The 14,658-nt window shown below is 37.7% G+C and overlaps 1 long non-coding RNA gene across 6 annotated transcripts in view; it reads right to left on the bottom strand.

Annotated features, from left to right (window-relative positions):
* LOC102082788 (uncharacterized) overlaps window positions 1-14,658 on the bottom strand; it is a 139,750-nt gene that overhangs the window by 11,507 nt on the left and 113,585 nt on the right. For 2 of the 6 annotated variants that reach the window (XR_003222190.1, XR_003222188.1), the window contains one exon: window positions 3,669-3,761. The exons of 3 other annotated variants lie outside the window; for them this stretch is intronic. This is a non-coding gene — a long non-coding RNA (uncharacterized LOC102082788). Of the gene's footprint in view, window positions 1-3,668; window positions 3,762-6,659; window positions 6,761-14,658 lie in introns of all 6 variants that reach the window. One more of the 6 variants, XR_003222186.1, reaches the window with a different exon arrangement.

Raw genomic sequence — 14,658 nt, 5'->3', positions numbered from 1 at the left:
TTAAGATAAGCCAATCATCAGATGGGGAACAAAGATGATCTGACTTTGAACGTGGCATGGTTTTAGGTACTAGAGAGGCTGGTCTGAGTACTGGGATTTTCCCACACTGGGTGCCGTAGCAGCGGCCCACACTGGGTGCCACTCCTGCCAGCTAAGAACAGGAAAGAGGCTACAATTTCCACAGGATGAGCAAATTTGAATGATAGGAGACTGAAAAAATATTGCCTATTCTGATGAATCTCCATTTGCGGTAAATAACATGAACACATGGATCTATCCTGCCTTGTATCGAGAGTTCAGGCTGCTGGTTGTGTAATGGTACACTTTGGGCAGTTTAGTACCAACTTAGCATCATTTAACATCATAGCCTTCCTAAGTGCTGTTGCTAATCATATGACCACAGTGGTTATGACCACAGTGTACCCATCTTCTGATGGCTGTTTCCAGCAGGATAACACTTCATGTTGTGTCACAAAGTTCAAATCATCTCAAACTGGTTTTTTGAACATAACAATGAGCTCACTGTACTCAAATGACCTTAATAGTCATCAGATCTTAATTCAGTAGAACACCCTTGGGATGTGGGGGAACAGGAGATTCTTATGGATTTCCAGTTGATAAATCAGCAGCAACTGAGTTTTTGCAGTCATGTCAGTGTGGACCAAACTCTCTGAGAAATGTTTCCAGCACCTTATTGAATCTGTGCCATGAAGAAGTGAGACAGCTGTGAAAGCAAAAGGCAGTCCAACCCTGTACAAGCAAGGTAAGGTAAGGCTGAAACAATGCAGTGCCTGGTGAGTGTAGGTCAATATTCAATTAACACAATTCAGAGATATCACTGTTATATACAACAACTCAGCTCCAGACTACCAGTTATTAGACTCAGATGAAAAGAAACTCTCTTAAATCACTTGCATAAGTCAAGCACTACCTGACTTTGCCGTTTGTTTTCACCCTGGCTCATGTTTCAGAGAATCCAGCAGAAAATAAAAAATAGACAAATGAGATAGATTCACTTCTACTCTCTCACTTTCTCTTTCTGACACACAGACTTTCACATCACTGAGGGTCAAGTTAGAAAAAACAAGGATCAGAGCTCAAGGCCATCTTGGACTAGTAGTTACTATGTAGAATGTCTGTGTGTGTACACATGACACATTTCAAAACTTCGAGTAATTTTGAGGTGATCAATAACTATGTTTGACCATAACTATGTTCCAGAACATGTCCTTGTGACTTGATGTGAGTGAGCTTCGTACACACACACACACACACACATGCACATATATATATATATATATATATATATATATATATATATATATATATATATATATATATATATGTGTGTGTGTGTGTGTGTGTGTGTGTATGTATATATATATATATATATATATATATATATATATATATATATATATATATATATATACATATATACCTGTATATACCTGTATATACCTGTATATACTGCAGTCCAGAGAGAGGTGATTTATACCACAAAAAGAGCACCACCTCACCAGCAGTCTAAAATGTTCAAAGACACTCAGAGAAGGAAAAGGTGTGAAAAGGAAGTCAAGACCAATGCAAATCTCACATTAGGAGACAACCAGCACTGAGCTGACTTTTTGACAACTTATTGGCGTGAAGATAAGTAGTGCTATTTTGGAAGGCTTGCAACCTCTGAATGTCCTGTAAAACAGGAAATAATATGTGCATAGTAAGAAACACAGTATGATAACCATAACAGCAAAAGAACTAGCTATATCAGTTGTGTGCTTTCAGTTGTGTGCTTTAGTTTTTACTATACAGATGTAAGAAAATCTAGAATACCAAATGACCAATTTCTAAAATAATTTCGGATTTCATTATAAGGGTCTTTTTGATGCTTTTTAAACCTTTTGTTGCATATTCTGTGTAGTGCTCTTGAAAACACAATCTGGGTTTAAAGTACCACTGAAGCAACCTGATGTGGCAAGCTAATGACATCAAAATGCAGATTGGAAGCTTTGGCTTTGGTACAAAAACACCTCTCAGTGCAGTGACAACTGTACGCTGTATTTCACACACATGCACACACACACTCACACACATACACACACAGGTGTAAGCCCACACAAGCAGACACACAAACTGAACTGTAAAAGCAACCACTCCTCTACTCACACAGTTTGCACAGTTAAATCAAACTGATTTGCTACCATTGTGAGAGGAAATTAGCATAACAAGGATGGGATCAAATGAGGTAGTTACAGCTTGAATCATAAATTGCAGACTGAGCGGACGTGTGGCTGCAAATGGATTGTAGTTCACATCAGTATTCATGAAAAGAGAAAAGTAAGCTTCAGAATGGTTTGGCTTGTTTTTTTGTTTTTTTACTTCATTCAGCCAGTTTTACATAAAAACCGTGAATCTTTTGTCTTGTTCTCTAAATGACCAATGACAATTTCTTGTTAGGTTTTATGACTCAGGGACCAAGCAAAATGTTACAAAACACTGTAAAATTAAATTTTTGGTGGGTTTTTTTTAATTATTATTTGTTTTATAATGGATAACGGATGGATGGATGGATGGATGGATGGATGTTTAATAGTATTGCCTCACTGAGAATATCATCATAAGAATTCATGAAAACATCATATCAAAATCACCCATATCCATGCAAATGCACAATAAGTGCATCTGAGATGAATGTTTAAAAGGATCCATTATGATCCATGGGGAATGATCAGCAGCGACAGGATCATTTTTCTTATGGTACAATCAGCAGTAAGTAAGCACTGAATGAAGTCAGCAACATCTATATCGTGATATCTATTCACCCTCCCCCCCCCAAAAAAAACAAACAAAAAAAACATTTTACACTCACACATGAATTACTTTAGGGGACATCTGTGGCTCAGGTGGTAGAGTAGGTCAGCTACCAGGCAGGTCAGGGGATCGATCTCCAGCTTCTGCTGTCCATGTGTCAAAATACCCTTGGGCAACATACTGAGCACTACTGTATCTGCTAAAGTAATTTTGGACAAATGTTCTTAGGTGTGAATGAAACTTCTGCTTTAGGTGCTCAAATTGAGTAGAAAAGTGCTATATAAGTACCAGTTCATTTACCATATATTAGAATTCATGCATACTGTCTTATGAATATTATTCCCCTTTATAAACACTACTGTCTTTCAGCTGATGTCAATATAGCACTTAATCATAGCAAAATAATTGCACATTATTTTGTATTAGTAAGATGCAGATGACTGCCAGAGTATTAATCCCTTTTTAGCATCACAAGTTTGATCACCTTCAAGCTCGAAAACAATTATTTATTTATTATCATAGTTTTAATTATTCATAGAAATACTATTTGGATTTAAAAACTGTTTCAACAATTAAAACTACTCACTTTATTGCTCTGTCTATTTCTCATTCAAGATTTTTACTGTCACACCTGCTGTGGTTCCTAATTTAGTCTATATCTTTTCTCATATTTCAAATTCCTCTTTTGCTTACTGTTTTTCTCTTCATTAGAGAGTGAATGATCAAAAAAGTTCCTAGATCAAAGCAAATTCGAATATTTGGTTGTATGCACCACTTTAAATAACAGTATGGAGGAAAATACTTTATAGAAACGTAATTAGTTGGCAACATCTACTCATCCATTTTCTTCTGCTTACCCAGTTCAGGCTCATGGGGAGGCTGGAGCCTGTCCCAGGTGTCACGGGGCAAGAGGTGGGGTACATCCTTGTTCGCCAATATATGTTGCAGCACTAAAACAGTGACAAATGGATACAACTCACCATTAATTTTTTTTAGCCAATGGGAGAATAGGACAGAAAGTACCAGGACCATTTGTAAGTGATTATTAAGAGGGAATCCTACAGCTTAACCTCAAGGTTGCCCACACACCATCTCTGTCTCCTCTTTCTTTTAAAAAGCATAACAGAGCTCTGAAGCAAACAGTCTTCTGCACTTCACTAAATGATCAGAATCAGAATTGAATAACTTTGATTGCACACACAGTTACAGTATGGAAAAATCTACAAAACAACCCTGCTCAAACTCATCCATTAAAAGGAACAGATCAGTATAACAACTTTTAACTGGTTGAAGTTTTGTGTTTTTGTGTATTATAGTGAATGAGGAGGAGATGCCAGCATGATGTGAAAGCACCCGTACTAAACCAGAAACAGAAAATTATGACTCCTTCCTTACATTAATGGATTTTTAAGCATCTTTTTTCCCCCAGCAGCCAGAGAAAGCTATCCAGCTTAAAAGCAGCTGCTGTCCTATCCCCTCGAAGAGGTAAATAGCATGTCAGTAATGACTGATGGGAACTGAGTCATCAGCGACTGCTCATAGACAAAAATAAAGCTAAACAAATATAGGACTTAGTCATCAAGTTGAGACAAATACACTCCAAAAAAATTGACGTTTCCAGTGTTGTGTCTGCTGGATATGTAAATAGCCACCTATTTTTAATATCAGTGATGCGTAATATTATGACTTGCTTTGTTGCCCTCAAGTGGCCAAAATTCCACTAAGGAAGAATTCAAAATACTCCCACAAAATGAGAAAGGCGAGAAAAGTGTTTTGCCAAAATAATAATGTATTGAAATCAGGGCCCTGATACGATAACATTACATTATTCACATAATCAGTGTTGAGTTGTGATTTGTTATCGCTCTTATTTACAGCTGATGACAGCATTCCCTTTCTTCTGACATGCAAACAATGTCTTAATAAAAGATAAGATGTCTATTAAAAATATAAAAAAAAAGTGCCATGAACCTTGTGAAAGCAATTGTATCAAAGATCAACCCATGAGTCTCCTGCAACAACAACATAGCATTTAATCGTGAAGACTTGTTGTTCAGACTTCATACTGAATTCATTCAATATTAGGTTAGGACTGGTTCTTCAATTTATTAAGTGTTATGAGGCAAAGTGAAGTGGAACCGGTCTATTTTCTTTCTGTATCTGTTTGAAAGTGTTGCAAATAAGATGTAATTGATAATGCAGCATACTGACCTTTCTCAACAGACTGCACACTAAAACACATGCATTTACACACATCCAGACTCCAGTTGAAAAGGAAAAAGTTTATTTTAATAACTTGCATAGTAAATGATTCAGTATCAAAAGGTTAATACCATATTCCTATGTGACATTTTGCTTGCTAAATATTCACCATCCTGGATTTGGAGAGCCTAACTTTCCATATGAATATGAGGTTATTGAAAAATACGTTTCAAACTTGCAGTCATGACTGATATCACAAAGAATCCAGATATTAACTCATAAAAAAATAGAACCCAAAACAGAAACTATGGTCTTAATCAAAAAAGCCTTCTTTGCTTATTCTGCTCCATGGCTGATAGTGATGTCTCTTTGAATGTAATTAAACCTGAGCCTGTAAGGATCAAAAGTAAGCTTGTTATAATACATTCTGAGGGTAATGAAAAAAATAAAGACAAAGAATAAAATCCACAGATTTTATTGCTTTGAAAATTATATTGAATCTAATAACTTAGAGCTGTGAGGCATCATTACGCCAAAAAACAAGTGAAGGACAGAACAAGAGAAAAGACAGAGATGAAAGGAGGAGTCCAGGAAGAGAAGAGAAGAGAAGAGAAGAGAAGAGAAGAGAAGAGAAGAGAAGAGAAGAAGTAGCGAGTAACACGTGAAAGCAAAAATGTGAGATTAGTGGAGACAACTGAAAGGACATGCAAGTAAACTGAATCAATAATCCAGAAGGCATCCTCTGTCTTTGTATTTCACTCCAACTTAGAAATCTCAGTGAAACCAGTTAATTGCACCAAGCCAAAGAGCCCAAACTGAGGATGATTAATGAGCTGCAACAAACCACTATGTGTTTATTAATGCTGAACTGATCATTTAGGACAAAGAAATTGTCTTTTGAGGCAGGTTCTGTTTGAAGGACAGAGTGTCTTAGTGGCAAAGCTAAACATATGAGCTTGTGAGATTTTAATTAAGAGCATTAATTTACTTATGACATTAATAAACTGTACTTTGTCAAATTTAACACATTTCGTTTCCATAAATTTACTGTATTTCAGTTACCGTTATTATTTGCCTTTTATCTCATAAAATGTATTCAATAACTTCACATTAATGAGAATTTTTTTTAAACTTGCAGTCATGTGGATTTAGACCACCCACTTGTTTGCTATGAGCAGTGAAAACTCAATGCAATTATTCAACCTACTAGTTCATGACCTCCATTTCTAGAGCCACCATGCTTTAAGTCTGGGTTCATGCAGTTCATTCAAATGATAATCCTCACTTCAAATAAACAAGCCTAGACTTCCTGCAGACAGCACTTGAAAACATTCCATCATCAGTCTTTTGCTCCTCCTCATCGTCACCTTCGCTTTCATAGCTATATGAATGCATTAGGACATCCGTGTGCACAAAATCCCTGCTACCCAGAAACTTAAATTAACACACGCACAGATGCAACTGACTGAAAATCTCCATACGCTTGCTGCACAGCATTAGATCTGAGAACGCGCACTGACGCACACTTAACAAACATCCCCATCGCTGAGCATGAACACATATTCTGACACATGCACGGTTCTCTTTTGAAACCACATGCATATCTTTGGAACAACAAAAAGAAGAGAGTGAGGAGTTGGGGCAACCTCTTCAGCAGCTCTGAGTCTTTACAGTGAGTCACGGTCAAGTCGGCTGGAGAGAGATGGAATATCCTCCCGAGCATGGATTGTGGTAATTGCCTCTGTGTCTGTGTATGGGATAGAAAGAAAGAAAAAGAAAAATTATGTGTGTGTGTGTGTGTGCGTGTATGTTGCCAGCACCACCTCCAGGCTGAACTGATGAGCTCATTATTTTTGCTCCCAGAACCCCCTCCAGTTTCTGGAAACAGCAACAGAGCAGAGGGGTCCCTGTGTGTGTGTGCGTGCATGTGTCTATGTGTGTGTGTGTGTGTGTGTGTGTGTGTGTGTGTGTGTGTAGGACTATGGCCTATCCTTTGGAGTTCTGAACTATTTGTAAAGCGATAAGGATAAAGAGAGGTAGGAGATGTAGAAAGGCAAAGAGCAAAGACAAAAGCAAGTGGAAAAGAGAAAAGCCAGGAGTGGAAAAGAGGACAGCGGGTGAGAGCTGCGCTCGTGTCATCAGCTCTCAGAGATATTAAGTCAGCTTTGTCCATGGAACAATATGATTCAAAATGTAATAATATACAGAAACTAATCAACATGCCATATTCCAGACAACTAAATTTTGTCGTTAGTCAATAATGTGATGAAAAAAAGCCAAGTGATCACAATCAAGAATGTGATAATGAATATGATCATAAGCTTCGAAGATTAAAATATAACAGCTGATAAAAGAGTGTGTTGGAATGTGTCAGATGAAAACCAGTCACTGGATGCTGTCTCTTCTCTGCTTTTCTCAAAATACACATCACAAAGTAAAATACCAAGCAAAGCAGATAACAAAAAACAGTTATATTTTGAAAAGACCTATTATGATGCATTTGTGTTTTCAGTGATCACATTTCAGTGTTAGACCCATTTTGGCACTGTGGTCATGAAATTACATTAAGAGAAAGTGAAATTAGTTAGTGGCAATAGAGAAAAGGGAGTGCTGTTTTTGAACGCTAACATAATGTTTTTGACTAAACTGGGACACTTGTGTTTTTATGCTTGAACGATTCAGTGACAAGTGGCTTAACCAACAACACTTCACCTTAAAATGGTCAGGTACAAGCACTGGACTTGAAAATGTCCAATGAGAAATGTTTAAAGACCTTCAGAAAAGTATTGCTAAAGACCACTTTTTAAAAATTCAAAGAAAGCCTCACTTCTTTGAAGCTAAATATAAAGCACTGAGGGCTGGCTTAAGACTTTTTCACAGTACTGCAATGCTTCCAAGCAATAATGTCCAGCATAGTGTACTGGTTACATAAGATTTTATGCATAGATCCCCAAGTTATGACAATTTTAAATGCCTGCCAGAGGATCCCATACAGTGAGTAGGCTGATATATGGCGTTAATCCCCAAAAGATGACAGAGTTACTGTATAATTAGCATTTCACCCTTCTTACTAAGCAAGATTAAGGAGGTCTATATCTAAACCCACATGCATATACACATACACACAAGGCATCAGATCCCTATCATTTTTATAATTAATGCCAATATAATAAAAGGCGGGACGTTGAAATTTAAGACTCTGGGCAAGACAAGACATCATATGGCAAAATTAATCTGGATGATAAAAAACAGACACACACACCCAGCTGTGCTGGGTTTGAATGCTTTCATGTGGTTTGAGTTTGGAAAAGGCAGCCTGGTGTGTGCATGTGTGAGTGTGTGTGTGTGTGTGTGTGCATGTTCAGTCAGTTCATTTTTGGCCAAACGAAAATTTGGTTTTAGATTTTTATGATTTCATTATTTTTGCATGATGTAACTTAAATTTATTTTATTACACTTTATTTATTCCTTTTATTGTGTTTGTTTAAAGTAGGTTTATTTCCTTTACCTTAACAAGCTGAGTTCAGATCAGGTCAGCCGAACCATTTCTTGTGATTTTAATTTTCAGATATCAGCATGTGTGGCTATTTCCCAGACAGCACTTGTATAATTAACAGCAGGGTAAACCCTGCTGTGTTAAAATGCAATTAACACCACCAGTCATTTCTCATATCACAAAATCGCACAAAGACGTGAGCAGCGTGGACGCGCATTTCATCATATGAACTAAATATTCACAGTAATCATATTCAGGAAGACCTTCCTTGCATCAAAGTCTGTGTCCTCTTATTCAAATCTTCCTCTTTCAGTGTATATTTTTACCGGTTTTCTCCCCCCTTTTTTTTGTTTCTGTTTCTGTTTCTTTTTGTGGACCAAATTTGTCTTTTCACAGGTCAGCTTAAAAAAACGAGTGCGGTCTATTTACTGCCACTGCAATTGTTACTTTTTACAGTCTACAGTGAGAACAGCTCACAGTTTTCACCTGTTATATATTATTCAGATGTTAAGCCTGGTATAGCCTCCGTTTTGATATTAAATAAAAAAGTATGCATTCAGGTAACTGTGCAGAGTGGTGGGCTGTTCTCTTGCAAAGGTTAGTAGAGGGGAAATGCTAACATCATAACGTTATCATTCATCGTCTAGAGTCTGGCTCACATAGTACTTCTGTGGGTTTGTGATTAAATCAAACGTGGCCAAGAGTCAAGCAGCGCTGGAGGAGACAGCCAAGTAGAGGCTGTACATTGTTAAAGACGACTCACCCATGAACTGACATTAGCTCAGTTGAGAGCTTATTTATAATTGAAGACAATCAACATTGTAGAGTACCTGGAAGAGACAGTCGTGGAATATTACATATGCATTTCATGTATTTCTGCAAATGCCTTGAAGAAAATTTGGTCAACCCTAATACAGTACACATTAAATCTGTCATCACCTCCAAACTTCTCCAAGTGGAAAAAATAAGTGCATGCAACGTGCCAGCCCCACAGGTACTGGGATAATATCTAATTATTTGCAATTATTTATTATTTCAAATAACCACAGATGTGCACTTTAACGATATGGCAACAATGTCCAGTCCTTGTTCTCCCGAGGCTCCAACATCAGACCTTTGTACGTGTCTGCCCTCGTCAGCAGCTGGAGCTGCAAGCCTCATTTACTAGATTCAGATCAGTTACGTTGCACCACAGAGTAGCTGCTGAAAATACAGGAAAATAAAGATAGCATCTGAACTAAAAACAAACTTATAAAAATGTCCTCTAACCATGGCTATTACAGTTTGAAAAAAGCCAATAGTATTACGAACTAAGTATTGTTACAAGGTCAAAAGTTACTCATAAAGCAGTTTTTGTTTAAGAGCTGCCTGTTTAAGAATGGCTAGAAAGGGGATGATGTACTGGAAAAAGGATGGCAAAAGATTGCAACAGACTGCATTACTATGTTACAGAGCAGAATTTCAACCAAGTAGGATAGGGTAGGAGACCTCAGTCCATAAACTACCAATGTCTGTAGCATATGGAAACATAACAGTATGGGAAACAGCACGAGGAGGAGAGGGAGGGGAGGAAATTGGAAACCAATGCAGAAAAGTCTGAAGAGAAGAGAAGCAAAGTGAAGACTGCTGCCTTGTGGGAAACTGGAGCTGTGTGTCCGGTTGTTGCGTAACTGTAATGTAAGTGAGCTGTAAATAAAGATCTGCTTCCCATGACAGAGCAAGTGACTCTGCGTCACTGCAGCATCAAGCTGCTCACTGGAATGCTGCTTTCGTGGTACATCTGAAATTACACTTTTAAGGTAGAGTTCTTTTTCTCTCAAACATCGCATCAATTACCTAAAACTTGTCATTATAGGTTGGCACGACAAACGGCAACACACTGTGGTTACAGTATGCAATCAACATTCCCTCCAAACTTAACGTGGTTTCATGTGCTGTGTGTTTAAGCTATCACAAAATTATGATGTCATCTCATCAGTCCTTTGGATTCGACGGCACGGAGGAATCAGAAAGGCAACCAGAGCAGAGCTTTGGTGTAAACTTTTATGCAGAAAGTTGCCAGAAAGCTTTCCCTGTCCTTTCTTTAAGAACATGTTAGCTTTGTTAAGGAGAAATAAAACTGCGCTTATACTCTTCTGTACAGTACATAAAAAGCTACCACGACTTAAATGCACCACCAAGTCCACCAAAGTGCAACATTAAAAATGAATGATTAGGTTTATATATCTTTTTGAAATCCATACAGAAAAAGGTTAATGCTTTAGGGTGGTGGGGTGGGGTTGTGTACTAGACTAGACTTTTTCTTGGCCGGACATAGTGGCTTCCTGAGAATTCTTTGGATGAAGGTAAGTTTACTAATCATTTTTGGTAATAACCCTAATAGCTACATTTTTTTCAAGCCAAGCTATTCATTTAAAGAAACCATAATGCTATGAGTTGGACACTCCCATTAACAGTTCAGTGTATTTAGGTTAAAAACTCTTATTTCTATAGAGTTAAGACCCTTTTTTTTTTTCAAACAAGTAGTTTAACTACTATTTCTCATTCATAAGGTGTCAAAGCACCACTGTAACCTCCAGCTCTGTAATTCTTACTTAATCACTCTAAAAGGGGACGGTTAACATAGGTGTATAAAACTTGCACAGTGGCAAGGCGCCAGCCCCAATGGCAACCATGTGCATGTCTCTGAGATGAGAGCACCATCTCAGAGATATGCACATTCTGGTTGTTGGAAAAGGTAGAGCGGACGAACTTTTGTGTTGAAGTTTGAAAGCTGTTACAAATTCTTTGGCAGGTGTTAAGAAAAGCAAACTGGCTTGAATATATACACATACATCTCTTTTTTTGTTATTTTTCCATTTTCCTCGTTTTTCCCCAAGAGATATTGCACCCACTGACAGACAAAACTTCATAATACAGAAACTGTGAAGCATATGACTAAAGAGGATTGGAGGGGGAGAGGAGCCTAGAGGAAAGGAGAGGAGGTAAGTATAGCGTGACAGGCTAAAGAGGAGCTCAGCAATGTTCACATGAACACAAGGAAAATTACAGGGGAGTTCTTTGCAGAAAAGTGCAAACTTCAGCTCAGAAGGTGCGGCCCAAAAGAAGTGTGCATTTATGTGTTTGGTCACATGACTTTCTAGCACTTATGCAGCCAGTCAGCTGTAGCGATTCTGGTTCACTGCGAAGTTTACTGGGTCGCTACAAAACAGAGGGAAGACATTGAATGAGATAGCAAAAAGAGGAAAAAGGGAATAAGACTGTTACACTTGCCAGCTTTCTCTCAGCCCTGCCTCGGCTTTCTTGAAGGCCTTATTTTTTTGTCTCTTATAAATCTCTTTTTTTCATTTATTAATTCTTGTTATAGGAAATATATTTGCTGCTGCCTAGTTTAACGAAAAGAGCAGTGATACACAGATCTCTGTCAGATTCAGTCTCCCATTACTGTGAGTTAACAGCATAAAAATATTATTCATCCTTCACTGTTTCTGAATTCAGGTCCCAGGTGTAAATGTCAGACAGCATGACAGCACACCTGAAGTTGTTAAGAAGCTACTGTCAGTATATTTATTACCAATATCCTGCTGAGTGTGTAAATGTGCACATCAGTTTGTCCAACATCTTTTGGTTTCCTGTCTACTTTCCTCCAGCTATTATTGCTTTCTCAACTCTTTTGCACCACATTCCAGTGCAGTCATTTTCTCTATCCACTAATTTCTGTCTCTTTTATTCTGTCTGTGTGGTTTTTTTTAGCTGCTGTCTTCTTCTCTGACCCCTGCCCCTTCTATTTTCCACATTTTTCTATGTTTGCTGTTATTTTAATCAGCCAGCCTGTCACCACACTGTCACTATCTGAGATGTCAGGGAGGAGCAAAATAAAAAATTAAAGAGAGAGAGAGAGGAAGAGAGAGGAAAAAAAGAGCTCAGAAATGGCTGAAGGGTGAGGAATTTTTGTACACTATTTTGATTTTGCTGAAATTGATGTTCAAAAGGCTTTTTGCCCCCCTTTAAGACAATTTTTCTGCAGAATGATATCCAAATATACTGTATGTGGGGGAAGAGGGCCGGGGGTTGGGTGTGGGCAAGAGGCAAGAGAACAACACTAGATGAAAAAGATAGATCCTGCAAAGGAAATAAAAGAAATAACACAGATCAAGAGTAAAATATCAAGAGAGTACAAGATACCAAAAACACAGGTACACAATAACAAGCTGAGACAGCACAGAGATAAGCATGAATCGTAAAAGACAAACTTGATCTGCATGAAAATGAGACAGAGAGAAGGAGAACTAATATGTGATTACCTGACGGCACAAAGACGCCACACACATTCCTTCACAATTTAAGCATATTTCACATATAACATATTCTTAACTTATTCTGTGCCATATGCTTGTCTTATTTACTTATGACTTTGCATGCAAGCAGGGCTGTGGATATAATTTAACTATAATTTCCTCCTGCTGTTTCATTTGCCTGCATCTTATTGCCGGCCATATGGCCAACCAGTGTGGCATTCAGTTTACATACAGTTTGCCTTCATTTCCAACATCTCCATCAGATAACATTCAGCACAATCACGCTGGATATTGGCCTGGCTATTCTTTCTCGCACAGCACAATGTTTTTCTGATTACCATCGGAGGCAATATGGTGCATTGCAATTCACTTGCAAATGTTGCGTGTATAAGACCGCATTAAGCTTTTATTGAAGACTGGAAACATTTTTAATATAAGGACAGATAGAGAAGGAGGAATAAGAAAAGCACTGTACTGGGTGCAGACTTCAATAATACAATTTGGTGTTCAGCAGCAATAGAATACTCCCTCCTGTGCCACAAATGCAGTACTCTACACTGGCCTGTCAAACCAGCTTTTATTATGAGAGGTGGCAAGAGAAAGACAGAGAGACAGCATCTGAGAGAGCGACAATTACAGTATTTTTAGGGGCCGGGGGGGGGGGTTATTTCCTGCCACCCTGTGTATGTTTATAGAAACATGCAAGCATGTTCGGTTGGGTTTGTCCCAGGTCTTTTCCCAGATGTTCTCTTTTGTTCTCACAGATAAACAGGAAATGTGTGTGTTTCCTTAAGCTGTAATGCTGCAGGTGACAGGACTGGGCATCTGAAATACTAGATGGACAACAGTGATGGTGTTTTTATTTATTTATTTTGCACTTGCCTTGAATTTTAATCAGGTCTCTGCAGTGAGTTTTGCTCCACGTTTTGTGCTTTTCCTAAGTCAGAATCACACAGACTGTATAACAAAACAACAAAGTTATGCAGCGATACAATAGTTAAAACCAGTTTCTTTTCTGTGCTGGTGAAGATGATGGTGATGACTGCATTGTATGGTTCACCAGTCACTTCACAGCTAATTATGTGCTATTCATTATAAAACTTTGAGAAATTAGTAAAAATACTTATTTCAACTCGGTTTTCATCCAATGAATAAATAAATATATAAATATCCAAGTATTCCATCAGCTTGACACACAGTTCACTGGGTTTGTTTATTTGTTGGTAAATCCAAAGTATTATTGTGCTATCACCTGTTGCTTGGCATCTGTATTATGTGAAATACAATATTGTTGGTTTATAGAAGACTATAAACTTTATAGGGCTACAGAAAACCTGACCTATTCTTTTATTTGTTCTTGATTTAGGCTAATGGATTGTAATGATCCAATGCTGAACTGCAGCCCAGAATTTTTATAACATCAGCAGCTGTTTTCAAGTGTAATTTTTTTCCAACTCCAAACTGGCCGTTAACTTAAATTAGGAGGAACTTCTCGCTGGTGTAACTGTTTGCTGTCGATGAACTAGGTCTTGTGAGGTTCAGCTAGCACATTCAATGGATTATTTTTACTGACTTCTACAAGAGCTAAGTTCCAGAGGTGAGATTTTGTTGAGTTGGCAGGTACTTCGAGGAGTAAATAAATAAAAATGATTCTACATATCAGTTCATATTTGAGATAAGGGGGTCAATATTAAATGCTTATGTTACTGAAACAATGGAACACATTCCATTAAGATAAAGCAATAATCTTGAGTAAAATGCAACTGAAATATATAAAATCAGTGTTACTTAAAATGACTTACTGACTTACAGTTTTTTTTTAACAATTCCTGAACTGTTTGTATGTTTGCG

This window comes from Oreochromis niloticus, linkage group LG11 (assembly GCF_001858045.2).
Source record: "Oreochromis niloticus isolate F11D_XX linkage group LG11, O_niloticus_UMD_NMBU, whole genome shotgun sequence".
NCBI classification, from domain to species: Eukaryota; Metazoa; Chordata; class Actinopteri; order Cichliformes; family Cichlidae; genus Oreochromis; species Oreochromis niloticus.
The sequence above is the reverse complement of the archived record's forward strand: the minus strand, read 5'-3'. Positions and strand labels throughout refer to the sequence as shown.